The sequence below is a fragment of the Neofelis nebulosa genome, chromosome 16, assembly GCF_028018385.1.
Source record: "Neofelis nebulosa isolate mNeoNeb1 chromosome 16, mNeoNeb1.pri, whole genome shotgun sequence".
Classification (NCBI taxonomy): Eukaryota; Metazoa; Chordata; class Mammalia; order Carnivora; family Felidae; genus Neofelis; species Neofelis nebulosa.
This window is the reverse complement of record NC_080797.1, coordinates 48,594,771-48,618,806: the sequence shown is the minus strand read 5'-3', so window position 1 is coordinate 48,618,806 and position 24,036 is coordinate 48,594,771. Positions and strand designations below refer to the sequence as shown.

Here is a 24,036-nt window from a genome sequence, read left to right as displayed (position 1 = left end):
ACTGGACAGCCACATGTAAAAGAATGAAACTGGACCCTATCTTATACCATACACAAAAATCAATTAAAAATGGATTAAAGACCTGAATAAAGGATCCAAAACTATAAATACCTAGAGGAAAACATAGGGAGGTAAACTCCTTGACATTGGTCCTAGCAATTTTTTTGAATAGGACACCATAGCAAAGGCAACAAAAGCAAAAATAAGGGATTCTATCAAACTTAACAGCTTCCATATAGCAAAGGAAACCATCAAATGAAAATGAAAAGGTAACCTACTCAGTGGGAGAAAATATTCATGAATCCTATATCTGATAAGGGATTAATAGACAAAATATATAAGGAATTCCTACAACTTAAGAGAAAAAAATCTGATTAAAAAATGGGCAGAGGGGCACCTGGGTGGCTCAGGAGGTTAAGCGTCCGACTTCAGCTCAGGTCATGATCTCACGGTTCGTGGGTTTGAGCCCTGCATCGAACTCTGTGCTGATAGCTCAGAACCTGGACCCTGCTTCAGATATTTTCCAAAGATGACCTACTGATGGCCAACAGGTACACGAAAAGATAGTCAGCATCACTAATTATCAGAAAAATGCAAATCAAAACCCCAATGAGATATCAACCCACAGATGTTAGAAGTATATATATATATTTTTTTCTTTCCTTTTTTTTTTAAGTAGGCTCCACGCCAAACATGGGGCTCAAACTCATGTCATGTCCTTGAGATCAAGAGTTGCATGTTCTACGCACTGAGTCAACCAGGCACTCTGGAAAGCCTATTATCAAGACAAGAGATGGTGCAAAGGGAGTGTGCGTGCATTGTTTGGGGGAATGTAAATTTGTATAGCCAGTATGGAGGTTCCTCAAAAATTAAAAATAGAACAACTACATGATCCAGCAATTCCACTTCTAGGTACTGATCCAAAGGAAACAATCAGTATTGTGAAAAGATTTATGTATCTCCCAGGTTTATTGAAGAACTATTTACAACAGCTAAGACATGGAAACAACCTAAGTGTCCACTGATGTATTAATAAGGAAAATGTGGGCGGGGGGGGCACCTGGGTGGATCAGTCAGTTGGGCATCTGACTCTCAACTTCGGCTCGGGTCATGTATGATCTTGCAGTTCGGTTTGTGGCTTTGAGGCCCCTGTGGGGCTCTGCACTTAACAGTGCAGAGCCTGCTTGGGATCCTCTCTCACCTTTCTCTCTGACCCTCCCCTGCTTGTAGTTTCTCTCTCTCAAAATAAATAAATAAACAAAACAAAGCAAAGAAAATGTAGGACACACACCCATACACACCCTGAAATATTCAGCCATTAAAAAAGGAAATCCTCCCATGTGCAACAACATGGACCTTGAGGGTGTTGTGTTAAGCAAAATAAGACAGAAAGACAAATACTGTAAAATCTTATTTATATGTGGAATATTTTAAAAACCACAAAGTTATTGATACAGAGAAAAAAAATCAGTGATTGCTAGAGGTGGGGTGTGGGGGATAGTGGTGGAGGACAGGGCTTCCGGAAGGCAAGGATGGTAAAAAGATAGCAGCTTCCACTTATAAAATAAGCAAGTTCTGGGGATGTAATGTATATTGCACAGTAACAGTTAACAATACTGTATTGTGTATTTGAAAGTTGCTAAGAGAGTAGATCTTGAAAGTTCTCATCACAAGGAAAAAAACTGTAACTATGTGTGGTGATGGATGTTAACTAAACTTATTGTGATAATCATTTCTCAATATATATGTATATCAAAACATTATGTCGTACATCTAAGACTAAAACAATTTTACATGTCAATTATATCCCAGTTTTTAAAAAAAGAATTCAGTGGGGCACCTGGGTGGCTCAGTCAGTTAAGTGTCTGACTTTGGCTCAGGTCATGATCTCACGCTTTGTGGGTTTGAGCACCGCATTGGGATCTCTGTCAGCACAGGGCCCAGTTGGGATCCTCTGTGCCCCTCTCTCTCTGCCCCTCCACCATGCTCTCTCTCTCTCAAAAATAAACATTTTTTTAATAAGTTTATTTATTTTGAGAGAGTGAGAGAGCAGAAGAGGGGTTAGAGAGGGGAGAGAGAATCCCAAGCAGACTCCCCACCGTCAGCACAGAGCCTGATGTAGATCTTGAACTCACAGACTGCAAGTTCATGACTTGAGCCACTCGAAATCCATGAATGGCTTAAGTGACTGGGCCACCCAGGTGCCCCCCCATAATCATATATGTCTATTCCTCAGAGCACTTTTATTAGATTGCATATTGTGAAAATTTAGTGTGTGTATATGGGAGGGGAATAGTAATTGGCAGAAAAAGCAAAAAGAGATGATGAATGACTCAGGAAACCTACAATGTAAGAGAGAACAGAAAAAAAAGATGAAAAAAGTACTTAGAGAAATAATACAAACACCAATTCTACAGACTTCCTGTGACATCAAAATGATATAACACTGATTACATGGTCTTTAAAGTTCTCTGAGCCACAGTTTCTTCATCTTTTCTATAAAATGGTAATAATAGTATCTATTACCATGATAAATAAGAGATAAAACTGATTATGGGAAAAATTATAGACAAGTTATATTACTTAGTAACTGTCAAAAGATTAAAAAAAGAAACCCCAAGAGCCAATGAAATAAAATATTTCGTCAAAATTCTTAGCTGGACAATATGATGAGCTCAGTTATAGTGCAATCTCACAACTAAGGGGATAAGAGGTTTTTGTCTTGTTTTTAATTTCAAAAAGAGAAAAGCAACATGTTAATATCAAGGAAGGAAGAGGGCTGTAAAGCAGGAAGAAGGGAAGGAAGGAAATGCATTAAGAATTGAAAATTTATCAAACCTGCCACTAATTAGTTTGCCAAATCCTCCCCTCATAAGAGGGTAGAAATGGATAAGATTACTACTCCTGGAAGCACCTGGCTGGCTGAATCAGTAGAGCACATGCCTCTTGATCTTGTGGTTGTGAGTTTAAGCACCATGCTGAGTGCAGAGATTACTTAAAAATAAAATATATATTTTTTAAATGTATTTATATATTTTTAAAGTTTATTTTATTTTGAGAGAGAGAGAGAGAGAGAGAGAACAGGGGGAGGGGGGAGAGGGAGAGAGAGAGAGAGAGAGAGAGAATCGCAAGCAGGGATATGGGACTCGAACTCATAAGCCATGACATCATGTCCTGAGCTGAAATCAAGAGTCGGATGTTTAACCGACTAGGCCACGAGGGCACCTCAAAAATAAAATCTTAAAAAAAAAAAAAAAGATTACTCCTGAATACTAATTCTTTTTTTTTTTTTTTATTTACGTTTTTATTTATTTAAGAGTGAGAGAGACAACAAGCAGGGGAGGGGCAGAGACAGAGGGGAACAGAGAATCTGAGCAGGCTCTGCTCTGATAGCAGAGAGCCCGATGTAGGGCTCGAATTCACGAATCATGAGATCGTGACCTGAGCCAGTCAGATGCTTAACTGAATGAGTCACTCAGGTGCCCCCTGAATGCTAATTCTTAATCAACATATTCTTGTTTCTAGAAAATAAAAGGAAATTCTTTAGTTATTTACACCTGTAATGGTTATCGCACTATGATCACAAATCTTAAAACTCACAAATAATCTATTACACATAAAATATCTCATGAGTAGTCTAGGAGGAAAGAAGAGACGGAAGAAGTAAGGTTTCAGGAGGCTTTCTCGGGGGCTAATCATCAGCTGTTCTTAACATTTTCAGATAAAAAGTAGAGAAGTATTTTTAGAAGTTCAGATAAGCATAGAGTGTTTTTTTTTTCCTTCTCACAGTCCAGTCAAATTAAAATTGAAGTCCAAGTCACCTGAATTTAAAGTGACCAGTATCTGCAGCTTAGGTTACTGCTGAAAAGAAACCATATGGAATATTACCCTGCCATAAGAAAGAATGCAATCTTGCTATTTGCAATGACATAAATGGAGCTCTTAGAGAGTATTATGCTAAGTGAAATAAGCCAGAGAAATACAAATATGATTTCACTCATATGTAGAAATTAAGAAACAAATGAGCAATGGGGAAAAAAAGAGAGAGAGGCAAGCCAAGAAACAGACTCTTAACTACTGAGAACAAACTCATGGTTACCAGAGGGGAGATATGTTGGGGGGGGGGGGGGAGAGGGGAAGGGTTAAATAGGTGATGGGGATTAAGAAGAACACTTGTGGTGATGAGCACTGGGTGTTGTATGGAAGTGTTGAATCACTATATTAAATACCCGAAACTCATATTACACTGTGTTAACTAACTGGAATTTAAATAAAAACTTTTTTAAAGTTTATTTATTTTGAGACAGACAGAGACTGGGGAAGGGTCAGAGTGAGGGACAGAGAGAATCCCAAGCAGGCTCTGTGCTATCAGTGTGAAACCCGATGTTGGGCTTGAACCCACAAAACCTGAGATCATGACTTGAGCTGAAGTCAGATGCTTAACGGACACAGCCACCCAGGTGCCCCTAAACAAAAACTTTTTAAAAAGGTGGTGCCTGGGTTGGCTCAGTCGGAAGAGGGTGAGACTCTTGATCTCATGGTAGTGGGTTCTCAAGCCCCACATCGGGGGTAGAGATTACTAAAAAATAATAAACTTAAAAAAAAAAAAAAGAATCCATATAGTAATTCTTAGGAAGGCAGGCAGGCATCCACTCTTATTGGTGCCTGCCTAGCCTCTATTTGAAATAAAAACAGACTCTGTAGTTCAAGAAGAACAACAGTGCTCTAGATACTCAGGGAAAATATCTGAGCACACAAGATTTATTAGAAATGACACATTATACAAGTCATGCATTTTTCTTTTCTTCTTTCTTTTTCCAGTCTGAAGCCAATATCTCCTCATGTGATCTCCTCATGTCTCACCAGAAAGGGTATTTACCAACTCTTAGTTTGATGCTGGGGTGGAAAATCACCCTTCATTTTTAGCACTTTATAATTGATTGTATTTTGGTTACGAGTAATTAACAAATAACGTTTATTTCCAAATTCAAACTGGAACTGAGAAAACAAAAAGCATATGACAACCTGCTATGTATGTAAGACAATAATACTAGGCTGTGGATGGAAAACAGTAAAAGTAATTGAGATGAACTTCACTTAAACATCCAAAGCTATGAAGACTACGTCAGTATGGACTCTGTAAAACTATCAGGGACAGGAAACTTAAGACACGGAAAACAAAGAATAAAGATAAATGGGATCTCCTCTAAGAGATGTAAATAGTAGGATTCTTTCCTTAGATAGAACCAATTCTGCTTAACAAATTTACAAATGGTCCCAGTAAAAGGAGCAGAGAGTTTAAGTTCCAAATCTACAGCTGAAATTAAAATATTAAAGTAGTAAATGCCAAATTCATGACAATAAGTTGAAAGATCATGTAAACTAGAGCAAGTAAGAAGAAATGTGGCAGTGTACACAACAGTAAAGTAACGTATTTCGGGAAAAATTATTTAAATATAAAATGATGGGTGGGGTGCGTGGGGGGCTCAATCCACTGGGCATCCAACGCTTGGTTTTGGCTTGGGTCATGAACTCATGGTTCATGGGTTCAGGCCCCACGTTGGGCTCTGTGCTGGCAGTGCAGGGCCTGCTTGGGAGTCTCTCTCTCCCCCTCCCTCTGCCCCCACCTCACTTGTGCTGTCTCTGTCACTCTCAAATAAATAAACTTAAAAAAAAAAAGATTAAATATAAAATGGTGGGTTATAAAAGTTTTGTAATATGAACAAAGAAAAGGGAACTGAGAGTAGTCTCCCATGTAAATGGTTTATTGAAAAAAACAATTTATTAAAAACATCAGCAAAATGCATTGCCAAATAGGACGATAGCTGTAGAAATCTGAAAAACACAAGTGTAGTAATAACTTTGGAAAATCATGTGCAGATCTGATAACTTCATGTTAGGAAAGATGTAAAAGAATTAGATAAAGAGCCATGCAAAAAAAAAAAAAGGGATCAAAGACTTTTAGGGGGCTGTTAGATATAAAAAGTAAATGATTACTTTCTCTAGAAAGGGTGAAAAGGGAACCAACCAACTGAAATCTATAAAATTATGAAAAAAGGAAAGGGGAAGTGTTAAAAAAATCTCACAATGCTAGAATGAGGATGGCGCCCTTTACAATGTGAGAGAGGCAAATTTGAAACCAACAAATGGAAGCACTAAGTTTATTTTTAGTTTTTAAAGATTTTATTTTATTTATTTTTTAAATGTTCATTTATTTTTGAGGGGGGGTGGGACAGAGAGAGAGGAAGACCGAGGATCTCAAGTAGGCTCTACACTGACATCAGAGAGCCCAATGTGGGGTTCGAACTCATGAACTGAGAGACAATAACCTGAGCTGAATGAAGTCAGATGCTCAACCAACCAAGCCACCCAGGCGTTGTTAAAGATTTAATTTAATTTTTTTAATTTAATTAAAAAAAATTTTTTTTAACATTTATTTATTTTTGAGACAGAGACAGAGTGTGAGTGGGGAAGGGGCAGAGAGAGGGGGAGACATAATCTGAAGCAGGCTCCAGACTCTGAGCTGTCAACACAGAGCCTGATGCAGGGCTTGAACTCATGGAGTGAGAGATCACAACCTGAGCCAAAGTCGGATGCTTAACCAACTGAGCCACTCAGGCGCCCCTACATTTTATTTTTAAGTAATCTTAAACCTAACCTAATGTGGGGCTTGAACTCACAACCCCAAGATCAAGAGTCACATGCTCTACTGACTGAGCCAGTCAGGCACCCCAAAGCATAGCTTTAAATAACAGGTGTAAACTTACTGAAGTCTTTCCCTTAAGAAGTAGTAAACATATAAATTTCTATATGTTTTGATCAATCAATTGATGCAGACCCCTATCAGGGAAGGAGACAAAGAAGTCTAGAGTATATGTGTACTTTTGAGGAGAGCATTGAATTAATGATCATGCCCACTTCCTGGTATCTCTAATGCTTGAGTTTAAAGGCATTATAGTCAGATTTTTACACTTCCAAGACAAGAAAATGGGAAGAACCTTTTACCAGTATTCTACCAGGAGAAATTTCCTTGAATACTCAATAAGAGATAACTACATATTGATTATGAAAAACACTTTGGTTAATTAGAAACAAAAACACTTAAAAAAATGTTTATTCTTTTTTTTTTTTTTTTTAAGACAGAGACAGAGACAGAGACAGAGACAGAGACAGAGCAAGAGCGGGGAGGGGCAGAGAGGGAGACACAGACTCTGAAGCAGACTCCAGGCTCTGAGCTGTCAACACAGGGCCTGACGCGGGGCTGGAACCCACGAACCGTGAGATCATGACCTGAGCTGAAGTCAGATGCTTAACCGACTGAGCCACCCAGGTGCCCCCAAAACACTTTCTGTAATAGGAAATGAGCATAATAGTTACTCTCTCCACGTCTTGGGTTAAATTCTGATCTTGGGCCAAGAACTCTGGGAGCACTCAGCAGGTATGACAGAGGGTGGGTTTGTATTTATATGTTGCTGATTTGCAAACTCATGAGCAAAAGTACAGCATACATAGTCAGTTGGTCCACATTTCAATGAAAGGGACCTTTACAAAGGCATATTACAAAAGTTGTTTGAAACATAATCTGAAAAAAATCTTTAATTTAGTTTAGCAAAAGTAACTTAATGCCTACCCACTGATAACTTTTCCCCCATCTGTAAACAGGTGTGCAAATGAAAAGAACAAAGCAGACATAAAACAAAACTATATTCTACTCCAATGCCCAAAGCAAACTAAAAAGAAAAATTTTAAACATTTATAACTTACTGCACTTTGCTAGTAACTAGGCTGCATTAAACCTCTTTGCATTTTAAAATCTAGTTTGTTACAACTCCTTCATCAAAAGAATTTTTTTTCTATTTTAATTTGATCATTGAGAGTTAGTGAGCATTGCTAGAATATAAACAATTTTAAACTTTTCACTATTCTGTATTCTTTCCTCTGAGGAATAACTAGCTTAAAATCTTCTACCACTTGTTTTCCCTAAATTTATTTTGTTACCAAAAAAAGTTAAGCAGAATAAAAATGATTTTTAGGAGGTTGGATTTAAATGTATTAATTAAATTTACTTTTTAAAGAAAAGTCTGGCTGAGATGAGATGGTTAAATACTGAAATGCATATTTAAAAGCAAATGGATTCAGGAATGTACAATGAGTAGTTAAGTTTCCCAGTGGCCATTCATTCAACAGCCTGCATCATGCAGCAACTCTCCTACCTGTTCAGTTAGTTACTAGTACTATAAAAATGGGTTAAAGGGGGGGCACCTGGGTGGCTCAGTCAGACGTGATCTCAGGGTTCATGAGTTCAAGCCCTGCGTCAGGCTCTGTGCTGACATCTCAGACCCTGGAGCCTGCTTCGGATTCTGTGTCTCCCTCTCTCTCTGCCCCTCCCCTGCTCATGCTCTGTCTCTCTCTGTCTCAAAAATAATAAAACATTAAAAAAAATTAAAATAAGAAAAATGGGTTAAAGAAATAGAGAAGACTCAGAAAACAAAGAAGGATTAAAAGTCCGGGAGTGGGGTGGCAAAAAAAGAGTTCAAAATAGTTTCCTGAGAAAGTAAATAAAATGAGGCATTAAGAATTCCACCATAATGGTGTGTGTATGCTTAGAAACTACAACTACAGAACTATTTCAAGTGCTACTTTTTGTTGTTGAGCCCAATGCAAGTGACCTTTGTGTACTAAAGCTAAATGTGCTAGTAGTCGCAATATCCTGCAACAGAATCCTTCAAAAGAGACCACTTAAAATTGCTTAATCTTGATGGTACTTTGTGGTAAAATCATGAGCCAGTGCTGAAAGAAGATCTAGCAGGCCTGTCTTTTCAAAAACTAAACGTTGTTGGGTGTGGTTGATTCTGAAAAGAGAAACTACAGTAAGCCCTGGTAGCTTTAACAGGGCCTAACGATAAAGAAGTGTGTTTAACGTGTGTCTCCCATGTTCATTATGGTAAAGTTTATCAGTTTAACCCTTTGCAAACAAGGAAAAGATCTTGAGAGCAGGAAGCTTTTCTGTGGAAGTCCTGACGCAACACAAACCATAGCAGTTACTGCAAAGCTTAATGCAAACCCTCTAGAGTCCACGTTGACAAATTCTTTAACAAGCTGTGGTTACAGGGAAGCTGGTTTCACTCTGACTCACTCCTACTCAAACAGTTTACTGGAAATGAAGGGGAGGGGGAATTTTCAGAGAAGTCATGTGATGGCCAGACAAACCACAGCCAGTAAAGGTTCAACAGAGTCAAAAACAGGTCCCAGCAACAACTGACACCCAGTGTGTTCAACTGGCACTAAATTATACGAAAATAGTCCTGTTGGGTTTCAGATCATCTGCACCATGAACTCTTTCATAAATCTCTGTATGTAAAGGAACAGACGGTTCACAGGGGGAAAAACCAGCAGGCATTGACATGGTATGGGCAACTGCAAACACTTCATAGGAAAATGTGCTTAACAGAGAATAGCATCAAAGGAATGTTAAAGCACTTTAGTGAGTGAATAAATAATCATTATTAAATGCTTTCCCATAGTCAATTCAAATGTTCAAACACATATTTTATCATTACCAAAAGAATGTCAAAAGAACCTTTAATTATCATCTTGCACTTTGGGGGGTGTTCATTGGATAATGTATTCTACTGCATAAACGTACTGGCCATAAGAATGAAAACCTGATGAACTTTTTGCGTTATGTGTTTTCACTAATAAAATAATGTAAATAATCTGAAATTTCTAAATAGGAAAAGGATTTCACTAAGCTAAAAAAATAAAAGTTTTTTGAGCCTTAAATATATCAAGCACCAACTAGTAAAAGATGTTGGTATTTAAATTTAATTTGGGGACTTAGCTTCAATAAATCAAATTAAATAGCAAATATTACTTTAGATATTGCAGTCCTAAACAGAAGCTAAAAACATGATCCCTTAAAATAAGATTAAATCCAGAAAGTATAAATTCACCTTTGAGGAAATACTTAATCTAAAATGGTGTACACACTCAATGACTTACACTCAACAGAAAGACAAGCTAATCAACATAAATATGGAGGAAAAACCTGCATTCTTTTAAAAGATAAAGTTTTAAGAAATTTAAATTGCTTACTTCTGCCTTAATTCTCAATTTCCTATAGGAATAACAAGAAACAGTAAATTTCACACAATCAGCAACCTAGTATTGTGAAAAAAAATCCAAGTAGCTAGGTCACTTGGACAGATGGTGTTTAGGAAAGCAAACTTATTCAAACCATATTCTTCCAAGTAAATATGTACAACATTCCTACTCTATTGTGTAACCTTTAAACACAAAAATACCACAACCACCCCCATGCTCCCATTTCCCATTACTTCAATAATACTGGCTGCTCTAATCTTTTATGATACATCAAGTGAATAAGTTACTTTATTTTTCAAACTTTTTTATTCCTAATGTTTTTAATTTTCCTCTTTTCTTTGGCTATGCAGCTTACAGAATAAACAAGTTGCCTGAAAACTGTTTCTAAGACAGAATTTTACAAATACTGTTTTACGAAATGTGAACTTAAAATTATAAGTCATTTAACTTATTGATGTTTTCTATATTATCTTCAACACTCACTCTCAGATGACTAGTAAACTCAAAGATGTAGAACAATTCAATATTTCTTATGAAAATGATTTTTGTTCACTGCAGTTTTACACTTTATTTTGTAGTGGAATAAGACTGGATATTAAGTGAATATGTTTCATGGCATCTACACTTTCTCTCTTGGTATTTCTTAGTTTATTCAAAGTATCTACTGCATGAGTAGTATGTGCAAGACGAGACAGGTATTGTTGAAGATAATTTTTGTGGTCTCCTCTCAAGGAGTTTACAGACTCCTGAGAAAGATAAGACAAATCCATAAATAGTTTTATTTTTTAAAAATACTTTTATTTTTTTTTAAAGTAAACTCTACCCTCAATGTGGGGCTCAAACTCACCACCCTGAGATCAAGAGTCACATGCTCTACCGACTGAGCTAGCCAGGTAACCCAAGAAGTCCATACATAGTTTTACTTTTTTTCTTTATTTTAGAGAGTGAGAGCATGAGCAGGGAAGGGAGGCAGAGAGAGAGAGAGAGAGAGAGAGAGAGAGAGAGAGAGAGAGAGAGAGAGGGAGAGAGAGAGAGAGAGAGAATCTCAAGCAGGCTCTACACTCAGTGCAGAGCCTGATGTGGGGCTCAATCCCACAACCCTGGGACCATGACCTGACTCAAAATCAAGAGTTGGACGCTCAGTGGACTGAGTCACCCAGGCGCCCCTATACATAGTTTTAAAAGTAGGAGCAGCTGGGTGGCTCAGTTGGTTAAGCTTCAGACTTCAGCTCAGGTCATGATCTCACGATTCATGAGTTTGAGCCCCACATCAGGCTCTGTGCTGACAGCTCAGAGCCTGGAACCTGCTTTGGATTCTGTGTCTCCCCCTCTTTCTGCCCCTCCCCCACTCACACTCTGTCTCTCTCTCAAAGATAAATAAACATTAAAAAAATTTAAGAAAGGGGGCACGTGGGTGGCTCCGTTGGTTAAGCATCTGACTTTAGCTCAGGTCATGATCTCGTGGTCCATGAGTTCGAGCCCCGCATCAGGTTCTGTACTGACAGCTCAGAGCCTGGAGCCTGTTTCAGATTCTGTGCCTCCCTCTCTCTCTGACCCTCCCCCGTTCATGCTCTGTCTCTCTCTGTCTCAAAAATAAATAAACATTAAAAAAAAATTTAAAAATTAAAAAAAAAAAGAAAGTAAAAAGTGACACAAGAAGGTTACAACAAGAAACAATTCCTGGGGATTAGGAAGATTTTTGAGCAAGCGAAGTTTCATGATCAGAGTTATCTTTTCAGGAAATTATTTTTGTTGCTTTGTGCGGGAATAGTTTGTGGGGGAAAAAACTAGTAAAGAGGAGACCTAAGAGGAAGTCACTGGAAACATTCAAGGGAAGAAGTGGTAAAGCTCTGAACCAGAGAGGGCACATATGAAGATACTGAGGAGGTAGAGTCAACAGGCCTTGAAGAATGAATGGATATGGGAAGCAAGGAGGGAGTCAGATGACTCAGATTCTGACCCCAAGTGATTATGAGGATGGTGACATCATTAACAGAAATCAGGAATAAAGAAGAAGAATTATTCTCATAAAGAGAGTAAATTAAATTAATTTAAATTTAATCTAATGCAATTAAATCTTGTATGAAATAGTCCATAAAGAACATAAACAGCTATCTAGACTTAAATTTTATAAATTATGCTAGAATTGTTCAAGGTCATAGGAAGCTACATTTATTCATGTCTACCTCCCACAGACATCTAGTGAAAACATGATAGAAAGCCAAGAACAAAAGGAAATCAGTTTAGTGGAAAAATACTGTCTAATCTCAGTACTGGACTCATGAAAATAAATTAGGTACCATAAGGAATCAGAATTCAAATAAATGTATCATAATCTCTTACTCCCCTCAAAATATCTGTAGTACAAAATCCAATCATTAGTCAAAACTAGAATTTAAGCAAATACTTAGCTGTAAAATTGCTACCTAGTAATAAAGTATATACACCCTTTAACCTAGTTGGAGAGCACATGATAAAGCAATGAGAGCCAATTTTTTTTTTTCACTCTTCCTGCTGATAAATTTATTCTATTAAAGGGCTTTACCTTAAAGAATAAAAAACACATTTTCTACCTCAGTCACAGGCAAGCTTAAAATTTAAATACCCACTCCATTTTACTTAATTTCCTGTTTTAGCTAGAGTTGATCCAACTTTTCTACATTTTATTGCTTTTATCAAATTGGAGATTTTATATAATACATGTATCTGTGAAGAAATTCTAGCATCAAAGTCAGATAAACTTTTGGATCCTTGTGAAGCTGATTACTGTAAAAAGTTTTAAATCACAATCAGTAAGATATAACTAAAAAGATGTTAGTAAAGTTATAGCTTACTAAATAAATAAAAACCTAGTATCTGTTTTATTATATACCAATTATAACTATTTATAAAAATATAATAATTTATGACAATAAAGTGTAAGACAAAACTAACATATTAACATCACTGGGAAAACAGTATTGGAATGATACATAAGTAGCTATTTACCTGAAGATGAGAAAGTCAGATTTTTTACATTATATGATAGGTAAAAATATTTAATAGATTAAATATTTAAAGGTGAAAGAATAAAACCATAAAAATCCTAAAAGGAAATATGGCTGAATATTCACTCAATTAATCATAAGGGTTCAGTATGATAATTTTATGCATTAATCCAAAAGGAAAAGTCTAAGATATTAGAAATTCAAAAAAAAGTAAACGTCTTTATCTAAGAAGTAAAACATAAAAAAAACCGACAAACAATATGGGAAAAAATAGTGGAAACATATGACAAAAGAAATCTACTTAAAAATGTCAGTCAATAAGAGAGTGAGAAATACACTAAATACAAAAAAAACAAAAACAAAAAAACGGGTAAATGAACCAGTTAGGTGAAGTTTTTTTCTTTCAGTTTTTTTGTTTATCTCTATTTTCAACATGTTATACAATAAACATACTTTGTAACCAGAAAGACAGTTGTTATAGAAAGCAAAGATGTGGAAAATATTTAAGGACACTGAAAAGTATTCATAGTATGTTTTTATATTCAAAACAAGTCACAAAACAGTAAGTATGATTCATTCTTATAGATGTTTATAGAAAAACAGACTGAAAGATGGAGGAATTATTTTTAAATACACAAATATTCCACAATGACCTGCTTCACTTCGTAATAAGAAGACAATTTTAAAGATCAGTATCAAATGTCATGACATACATGTGAAAAAGGAACTTAAAAGTTGACTAATATTTATGATATGATTCTAGTTTTTATTTTAAAAAGGTACATATGCAAATAAAACAGTCTAGAACATGGTGATTATTCTCCTACTCTGGGAAGTAGGTATGTGGGCTTTCACTTTTTACTTTTAATATATCTGAAATGTTCCAATTCTATTACTATAAGCACTTACATATTTAAAAATATACAAATCGGGAAAAATAACAGAAGCAAAGAGCCTAAAACAAATTTGTTACTGACAACATAAAAAATATTTTTAAGATTACAATTTATAAATAAAATGACAAAAAAATCCTCATAAGTTGTTATAAATTTATCTGCATAGTAAAAATCTTAAAAAAAATCAATGTGTCATAAAAGTGTATTAAAACAGCTGAGTATAAGAGATCTTACTAAACAAAACAAGAATGTGTCATTAAAGTGTATGAAAACAGCTGAGTATAAGAGATCTTACTTGGATATAGTAACAATCCACGGTGTTAGCAAAAACAAACAAAAACAAAAACTTATTTTTGCTAAGCCATGGTAAGAACAATGAATAAAAAATTAGCACTCTCAGATAATTTATAATGTGGAAAACTGGCAGCAGTCCCTTCTCCAACTATTTTATCTCCACGCCCTCTAACCGCAAAATAAATACATAAGAGTTAAAAACCTCACACAACCCCTATTTAAACCTGGGAAAAAGTAAGTTGGGATAAATATACCCACATACACTATACAGTAAGCCACAGAACTGATGAAAACTGGTTTTAAAAAAAAAAGCATGAAAGGCCATAAAGAAAGAAAAATCAAATATAGGAGAAAGAAAAAATTTTAAATCAGTTCTTTTCTTTTTGTTGCATTAATCTAGAGGAAAATGTTGCTATGCTATACTGTAGTAAAGTAAGCAGAATACTAATCTTAATGTCAGAAAATTGGGTTGGGTGCTGGCTCTGAGATTCACTGGCTGTGTTCTTGAGTGTGTTTCCTGTTCAGATCAGGAAAAATATCTCTAGTTCAGAGTTGTGCTATGACACTTCATTCAAGGACCTTATACATAGTTTTATCCATCTTAGAAAGAAAATAGTTGTCGGATGAATTAGTCTTTTACCATATTATTTCACTTAACTATTTTCCAGTTTGACTGTATAATTGGTTGATAGTACATATAACTGCAATTTTAGGTAAAAATTTTAAATAAGGTATAAATATAAACAATGTAACAAATATAAACAAATATAAAATTAGGGAATAAGAAATAAAGAGTTTATCCTAAAATAGTGATTGTAATTATTGGCTTTATAGGATGAAAACGGGCAAACCTCATAACCATCAGAAATATTGTGTGCAGGCTGGTTTCTACAACTCAAAACAAAGCAGAATTAGAGAAAATTTACAGTCAAAAAGTAATGAAAATAATCAGAGCTATAAGAGATGAATAAAAAAGATTACTGCTTTAATGGTAGAGAAAGACTAAGTCTCTTCAAGGCTCAAAAGTCTTCAAGAGCTCAAATCATACATACAAGATGAAGCATAATTCATCAAATTCTAGAAGATCTGAGTTTTCACAAGTTGAGCTTTTAGGTGGTAACAAGTTTACAGAATGTATTATTTATAATCAAAAACTTGCAAAGAATGAAATGAGTCATCCAGCTAATATTTTACACAGCACAGGAAGTGCTGTGCATGGATTCATGAAAGATATCACATAGAGAGAGAGATAAGGCATTCATTCTTTTGAAATAGCAATTCCATCTGTACATAATTAAAATTGATAGGAAGTTGGTTTTGTTTTTGTTAAAAATTTTTTTAATGTTTATTTATTTTCGACAGAGAGAGAGAGAGAGACAGAGACACAGTGCAAGTGGGGGAGGGGCAGAGAGAGGGAGACAGAATCTGAAGCTGTCAGCACAGAGCCCATCGTGGGACTCCAACTCATGAACCATGAGATCATGACTTGAGCCAAAGTCAGACACTTAACCAAGAGTGAGTGAGCCACCCAAGTGCCGTTTTTATTTTAATATTGAGCCACTGTAGGCCTCAGAAAACTTCTATCGACTAATTCCTTTCTTTCAATTAAAAAAAAATGTTTGTTTATTTTTGAGGGTGGGGGGGAGGGACAGAGAGAGAGGGAGACACAGAATTGGAAGCAGGCTCCAGGCTCTGAGCTGTCAGCACAGAGCCTGATGTGGGGCTTGAGCCCAGGAGACCTGAGATCATGACCTGAGCTGAAGTTGGATGCTTAACTGAGTGAACCACCCAAGCACCCCTTTACCCACTAATTCTAAGACAAAGTTTATCTCTACAGTTTCTCAGCATGACTATATCTTCTTGCCACAGAAGAGACAACTTTTTGCATATCTTTTTTTTTTTTTAATTTTTTTTTTTTAACGTTTTTATTTATTTTTGAGACAGAGAGAGACGGAGAATGAACGGGGGAGGGGCAGAGACAGAGGGACACAGAATCGGAAGCAGGCTCCAGGCTCCGAGCCATCAGCCCAGAGCCTGACGCGGGGCTCGAACCCGCAGACCGCGAGATCGTGACCTGAGCTGAAGTCGGACACTTAACCGACTGAGCCACCCAGGCGCCCCAACTTTTTGCATATCTGACAAGTTTATCATTTCCCCCTTTCAAGGAGATATGTCTAAATTCTTTTTTTTATTTTTAAAGTTTATTTATAGATTTTGAAGGAGAGAGAGACAGAGAGAGAGAGAGAGAGATGCAGGAGGGGCAGAGAGAGAATTCCAAGCAGACTCCACACCATCAGTGCAGAGGCTGACGTGGGGCTCAAAGTCATGAACCATGAGATCGTGACCTGAGCTGAAACCAAGAGTCGGACACTTAACTGACTGAGCTACCCAGGTGTGCCTGTCTAAATTCTTTTCGACAACCTCTCACATTATATAATTTCAAAATCATTTACCATCCCATTCCCCTCCTATAAGGAAATTCTGGTTTGTCAATGTTCTATCCTATTAAAAATGATATTACAGGAGGGTTCCCACTTCAAGATAACCAAACAAAACCTTTGCCCCTGTTGTAGGTTAGAGATGGCTACAAATTCTTCCTTACTCCTCTCACTGAGAGGTGAAATGTAATTCCACTCTCTGAGTTTGGGCTAACTTTAGTTTCTTAGTTGGCTCACAAAATGTGGCAAAGTGACTGGGATTTTGAGGCTACGTCATAACACACCTTCCAGCTTCGACCTAAATTCATACAAAACACATGTTTTTGGAACTCAGATGCCATGAAGAAGTCCAAGGAGAGTAACTTGAGGGGCTCCTGGGTGGCTCAGTGGGCTAAGCGTCCGACTCTTTGTTTTGGCTCAGGTCATGACCTCACAGTTTGTGGGTTTGAGCCCCACCTCAGGCTCTGCACTGACAGCATGGAGCCTGCTTGGATTCTCTCTCTCCCCATCTCTCTACACCCCCATTGCTTGCTTGCTCTCTCTCTTAAAATAAATAAATAAAATAAACATTAAAAAAAAAAAAAAAAAAGGGGCGCCTGGGTGGCGCAGTCGGTTAAGCGTCCGACTTCAGCCAGGTCACGATCTCGTGGTCCATGAGTTCGAGCCCCGCGTCAGGCTCTGGGCTGATGGCTCGGAGCCTGGAGCCTGTTTCCGATTCTGTGTCTCCCTCTCTCTCTGCCCCTCCCCCGTTCATGCTCTGTCTCTCTCTGTCCCAAAAAAAAAAAAAAAAAAAAAAAAAACGTTGAAAAAAAAAAAAGAAAAAAAAAAAAAAAAAAGAGTAACTTGAGGTCCCAAACTAACAGTCGAGCTGAACTCCAAGCCAATAACAGCCAGAATCAATTTATCAGTCATATAAGTAAATCATCTTGAAAGTAAATTCTCCAACTTACAGTCAAGCCATTTTGTGCAAATTTTGTATTTGTGAGCAGTATAAATGACTGTTCTTGTTTTAAATTACTAAATATTTGGGTTTGTTACTCAACAATATATAGCTGGAATACCCCAAAATAAAAAATAGAAACATGAACTCAGTCTTTGATGAAACTAGCACTGATAAATGAAGACAAGGGAAGATGGAAAAAAACAGTGAAAGATATCAAAGAGAAGCAAAGTGACATATATTACAGAACTCCAAAAAGGATTTTCAGTGGAACTGCAGAAGAGACTGGGGTAGGGCACAAACCAGAGACTTTATAAGAAGTAGACTCTAGGTCCCACCCCTACTTAGCACAGCCAGAAAATGTTGTCCCCTAGCCCCTTAAAAGACATTAAGTATACAGTTTCTGATGAAGTGAAGCAAAAGTTCTGGGCTCAGGATATGTTTCCGTAGGTATCCACAGTCTGAACACAAAGAGAGTTCAATGAAAGCCTATATGCAATCTCTAAACCCCCTTCTCTAGCCTAGCTTTACTATATAAGCAGCAAAGTTTATATTCTCCAAGCAAGAAACTGGAGGATCTGTCACTAGAGAAAATGAACTATCCCAAATTAAAGATCCACAGAAACTCATATATGGAGGCTCCAATAAATAAGGTGGTTTGACACTCTTACAACTTTCCTCCACACACATAGCTCCCATTCAGCTTTTATGTGCCTCCTTCTTACATATAAACAGAAAAACAAGGATCACCAGACTTGGAGGAAAGCTTCCAACAGAAGTAGAACAAAGGAAGAAAAAAAAAAACCTAGAGAAACTAAGTATCTTCAGAAAGATAAGAAACCACTGCTTAGAAATATAACGCAAATCACTTTTTGAAAATAAATATATGGTAGTGGAAAAATATTTTAATATTAGAGTTAGAAGATAAAGTTGAGGAAATTGCATACAAAGTAAAATGTGATAAATATTAGGAGCAAAATTATCAAAAAAATTAAAATGACGACTGTTGGGAGGCCCAACACCAAAATAATGAGAATTGAAAGAGAATAAAGAGGGTATACTGACACAGAAAAAATACAAGAACACTTCCCAAAATGAATAGACTCTTGATTGACAAGCTTCCAAGTGCTTAACAGGATAAATTTTTAAAAGACCCATACCTCAGATAATGAATGAATCTAACAGTTTCTATATAAAAAAATAAAACAACCAAAAAAGAGGCACCTACCTATGAAGAGATGTCAGGAAGGCATTAGCCTCATCAATATCAAACCAGAGGTCCTAAGATGACTGAGCAATGACTTCCAAATTCTAAGTTTAAAAAATGATTTTCCACTTAGAATACTATATTCAGTTAATTGATTAAGTGTGAATGAAGGACACAGCATTTTCAGCACTTCCATCTACTCATTCTTTCTCAGGAAGCTATGGTAGAATGTGTTCAACCAAAACGAGGGAGTAAATCCAGAAAGAAGAAGGCAAGGAGTGCCTGGCTGGCTCAGTGACTCTTGACCTTATGAGTTTGGGGGCAGAGATTACTAAAAAAAATCAAAACAAACAAAAAAAAAAAAAAAGAAGGAGGAGGAGAAGAAGAAGGAGGAAGAAGGAGGAGGGAGGAGGAGGGAGGAAGAAGGAGAAGAAGGAGAAGGAGAAGAAGAAGAAGAAGGAGAAGAAGGAGAAGGAGAAGGAGGAGAAGGAGGAGAAGGAGAAGGAGAAGGAGAAGAAGAAGAAGGAGAAGGAGGAGAAGGAGAAGAAGGAGAAGGAGAAGGAGGAGAAGGAGAAGAAGGAGAAGGAGAAGAAGGAGAAGAAGGAGGAGAAGGAGAAGAAGGAGGAGGAGTAGGAGAAGGAGAAGAAAGAGGAGGAGGAGAAGGAGAAGAAGGAGAAGGAGAAGAAGGAGAAGAAGGAGAAGAAGGAGGAGAAGGAGAAGAAGGAGGAAAAGGAGAAGAAGAAGGAGGAGTAGGAGAAGGAGAAGAAAGAGGAGGAGGAGAAGGAGAAGAAGGAGGAGGAGGAGGGGGAGGAGGAGGAGGAGGGGGAGGAGGGGGAGGAGGAGGAGGAGGGGGAGGAGGAAGAGGGGGGAGGAGGAGGAGGAGGCGGAGGAGGAAGAGGGGGGGAGGAGGAGGAGGGGGGAGGAGGAGGGGGGAGGAGGAGGGGGGAGGAGGAGGGGGGAGGGGGTGAGGAGGAGGGAGAGGAGGAGGAGGGGGAGGAGGAGGGAGAGGGGGAGGAGGACGGGAAGTCAACAACAAGAGATCCAAACCAAAAAAGAAGCAATGTGCAAAGGAAATCCAAGAGAATACCACGTTCAGATTGATGGGGGGCTCCAGAGTGATGACTCCAAGAAAGAAAACAGAATTGATAATATTTTTTTGGTGTTACCAAGTGGGAAGTGACATAGAAAAGTGTTTTACAGAGCTGGCAGAAGTGAGAGAAGAGATTGAAAAAAGTATACAAATGAAAAACATGTTAATTCCAAAACAAAAAGTTAAAAAAAAAAAAAAAGGAAAACAGGGACAATATATTAATTGACTTAATAGAAAACAATACTTATACCTGTTTAGCATCCAATCCACAGCATAAAAATTTAAAGCTGCAAGCCATCCTAGACTTATTCTAGCATCAACTTGCTGACTTTATATACACAAAAAAAGGAGTTTTGGAGATGTTAAATGACATACATTAATTATTGCCACAAATTCCAGACGTATCAGTTGTTGCTACTGAACATACTCAGCCTAGTCTACACATGGACATGGTTTTAGTAGCTGGATATATCAGCGATGCTGGCATTCTGAATTCTGGGTCTAGCTATACTTCTAAGCATGTAAAATTAGGGAGATAACAACTTCTAGATCTTAAGTTTTCTATAAAATAGAAGAATGGTACCTTCCTATATTACTTTAGTTAACACAAGGGTCAGATTAGATACTGGATTTTAAAAAACATTAAAAATAATTAAAAAGTTGTTTATATTAGTAACAATTATTAGCAAACATAAGCATTATGATGTGAGGAACAGAGACATAATATCTGGTTGATACATAAGGCAAAGCAAATACCAAGGCCAACTTGTCTCTTTCCAGGCAGAGCAGATGCTCATAGCTCTTTGACTCATTTGTTTTATATTTGGTTATTTGGTTATTCTATATTCATATTTGAAAGTCTTGTTTTTAATTAAAAACCATAACTATCCTTAGTTGATTTCCACTTAATAATGCCTTTTTAAAAAGCCCATCTGTTATTAAAATATATGTTTTTCCCCCTCTAGGCTAATGGTTTTTTGGGGTCTCAGATTCCACTGAGAATAAAGCTATGAATACATTCCTCATAAAACGTGTGTATACTCAAAAATAAACTCAAAATGGATGCAAGACCTAAACGTAAGACCGGAAGCCATCAAAATCCTAGATGAGAAAACAGGCAACAACTTCTTTGACCTCGGCTACAGCAACTTTTTATTTGACATGTCACCAGAGGCAAGGGAAATAAAAGCAAAAATGAACTATTGGGACCTCATCAAGATAAAAAGCTTCTGCATGGCAAAGGAAACAATCAGCAAAACTAAAAGGCAATCGATGGAATGGAGAAGATATTTGCAAATGACGTATCAGATAAAAGGTTAGTATCCAAAATCTATAAAAACTTATCAAACTCAACACCCAAAAAACAAAACTATCCAGATAAGAAATGGGCAAAAGACATGAATACATACTTTTCCAAAGAAGACATCTACATGGTTAACAGACACATGAAAAGATGCTCAACATCACTCATTACCAGGGAAATACAAATCAAAACCACAATGAAATATCACCTCACACCTGTCAGAATGGCTAAAATTAACAACTCAGGCAACAACAGATGTCAGCGAGGATGTGGAGAAAGAGGAACCCTTTTACACTGCTGGTGGGAATGCAAACTGGTGCAGTGACTCTGGAAAACAGTATGAAGGTTCCTCAAAAAATTAAAAATACAACTACCACACAACACAGCAATTGTACAACTAGGTATTTATCCAAAGGATACAGGTGTGCTGTTTTCAAGGAGCAGAGGCACCTCAATGTTTATAGCGGTGCTATAGACAATAGCCAAAGTATGGAAAGAGCCCAAATGTCCATTGACTGATGAATGGATAAAGAAGATATGGTATATATCTATATCTATATCTATCTATCTCTATATATTTCTGTACATATACATATACATTGGAATATTACTCGGTGATCAAAAAGAATGAAATCTTGACATTTGCAACAATGTGGATGGAACTAGAACGTATTATGCTAAGCGAAATTAGTCAGAGAAAGACAAATATCATATGACTTCACTCATATATGGAATTTAAGAAACAAAATAGATGAACACAAGGGAAGGGAAGCAAAAATAATATAAAAACAGAGAGGGAGACAAACCAGAAGAGACTCTTAAACACAAAGAACAAACTGGGGGTTGCTGGTGGGGTGCTGGGTGGGGGGAAGGGCTAACTAAAGGGGTGAGGGGCAATAAGGAAGATACTTGTTCGGATGAGTACTGGGTGTTATATGTAAGCGATGATTCGCCAAATTCTATTCCTGAAATTATTATTATACTGTATGTTAACTAACTTGGATCTAAATTAAAAAAAAAAGACTATGGGAAATATACTTGAAAGTCCAAGAATAGCAAAATTATGTTAGTAGGGAAAGGAATTAAAAAAGTGATTCAATATATATAATAATTTTCTTATGGGTCTTCATTCATGAGAGACATAGATTTTATTTGTATCATCTTATGAAAACCAGATCACATGAATAACCAAGAAATCCAGGAAGATGTTTATGAATCAATTTTGTTAGATTTTCTGTGTTTAAATATATGCTTTTACTTAATCCACTCTCTGTAATATATAATTAACCCACAGGAAATTATAGATTCAGTATTGGTTGATTTGGGGATAACATTTACATACCTGTGTTATTTCTAATCATATTTTCAGTTTTGAGTAATGGTTTGATCATAATGTGGCTTACTTTTTATTTTTCTAAATAATCATATGTACATATATATGTATTACTTTTTAATATAAATGTTTATATTCATAATTACTATTTATTCTTACTATAAAAAAGGACTGTAAAAAACAGTTTTATTTCAAAATGTTAATTAGCCTGATTTTACATATAAACACAGACTACTAAGTTAATAAAAAAAAATGGGTGTGTACTTATGTGGGCACATGCACTTAACAAACACATAACAAGACAATTTTCCAAACAACTTCATTTCATAGGTTAATGAACAAATCTAGGAAGGAAGATGTATTTTATAGATAATCTTTCAAAAATCTCTTTTACATCCCTTTTTTTTGGGTCTATGTTGATTTCTACTGTCATTCCTAAGAAGCGACTCAGTTAACAATATCCTTAGGAATTTTCCTGCAAAGAATGAAACACCTATCTTGTAACATTAAGATATCGGTTGATATACAGCTTATGCTCAGGTGTAAAAAGGCCTCAGCCTTTCTTCCCTCTAGCTGTTAAAGGGTAAGTTTATTGTAATTGTTCTTTTCTATTTCCTTTCCTTTCCTTTCCTTTCCTTTCCTTTCCTTTCCTTTCCTTTCCTTTCCTTTCCTTTCCTTTCCTTCTTTCTTTTTTTAACGTTTATTTTTGAGAGACAGAGACAGAGCGTGAGCAGGAGAGTGGCAGAAAGAGAGAGAATCCAAAGCAGGCTCCAGGCTCTGAGCTGTCAGCACACAGCCTGACACAGGGCTCGAACCCACAAACCATGAGATCATGACCTGAGCCGAAGTCAGATGCTTAACTGACTGAATCACCCAGGCACCCCTGTAACTGCCATTTCTTAAGAGTTCCCAAATAATTTCCTCTAAACATGGTAAAATATTTTGACGTTATTCTTAAAAACTTTGGATTCATAGCCTGACCCACCTATTTGTCCCCCTTATTCAGTTAGTGGTCTGCTTGGTAATACTTAAAAACACATAATGGACAAAGGATGTTTCGGCTCCTAAACTTCATTAGCGACATCAACTTACTCTGGTTTCTGGCAAAGTGTTTCAGCTTAGTGAGTTGTCTTGTGGATTCTTTCTGTATTTCTCTATTCTATTTTTTTTTTTTTTAATTTTTTTTTTTTCAACGTTTTTTATTTATTTTTGGACAGAGAGAGACAGAGCATGAACGGGGGAGGGGCAGAGAGAGAGGGAGACACAGAATCGGAAACAGGCTCCAGGCTCCGAGCCATCAGCCCAGAGCCTGATGCGGGGCTCGAACTCACGGACCGCGAGATCGTGACCTGGCTGAAGTCGGACGCTTAACCGACTGCGCCACCCAGGCGCCCCTGTATTTCTCTATTCTAAAATCAAGATTATAATCACTTTTATATTTCAG

General features: G+C 36.9%; 1 protein-coding gene across 2 annotated transcripts in view; it reads right to left on the bottom strand.

Annotated features, from left to right (window-relative positions):
* The window catches only part of VMP1 (vacuole membrane protein 1), a 137,060-nt gene that overhangs the window by 39,166 nt on the left and 73,858 nt on the right, over positions 1 to 24,036 (bottom strand). The window lies entirely within an intron of this gene.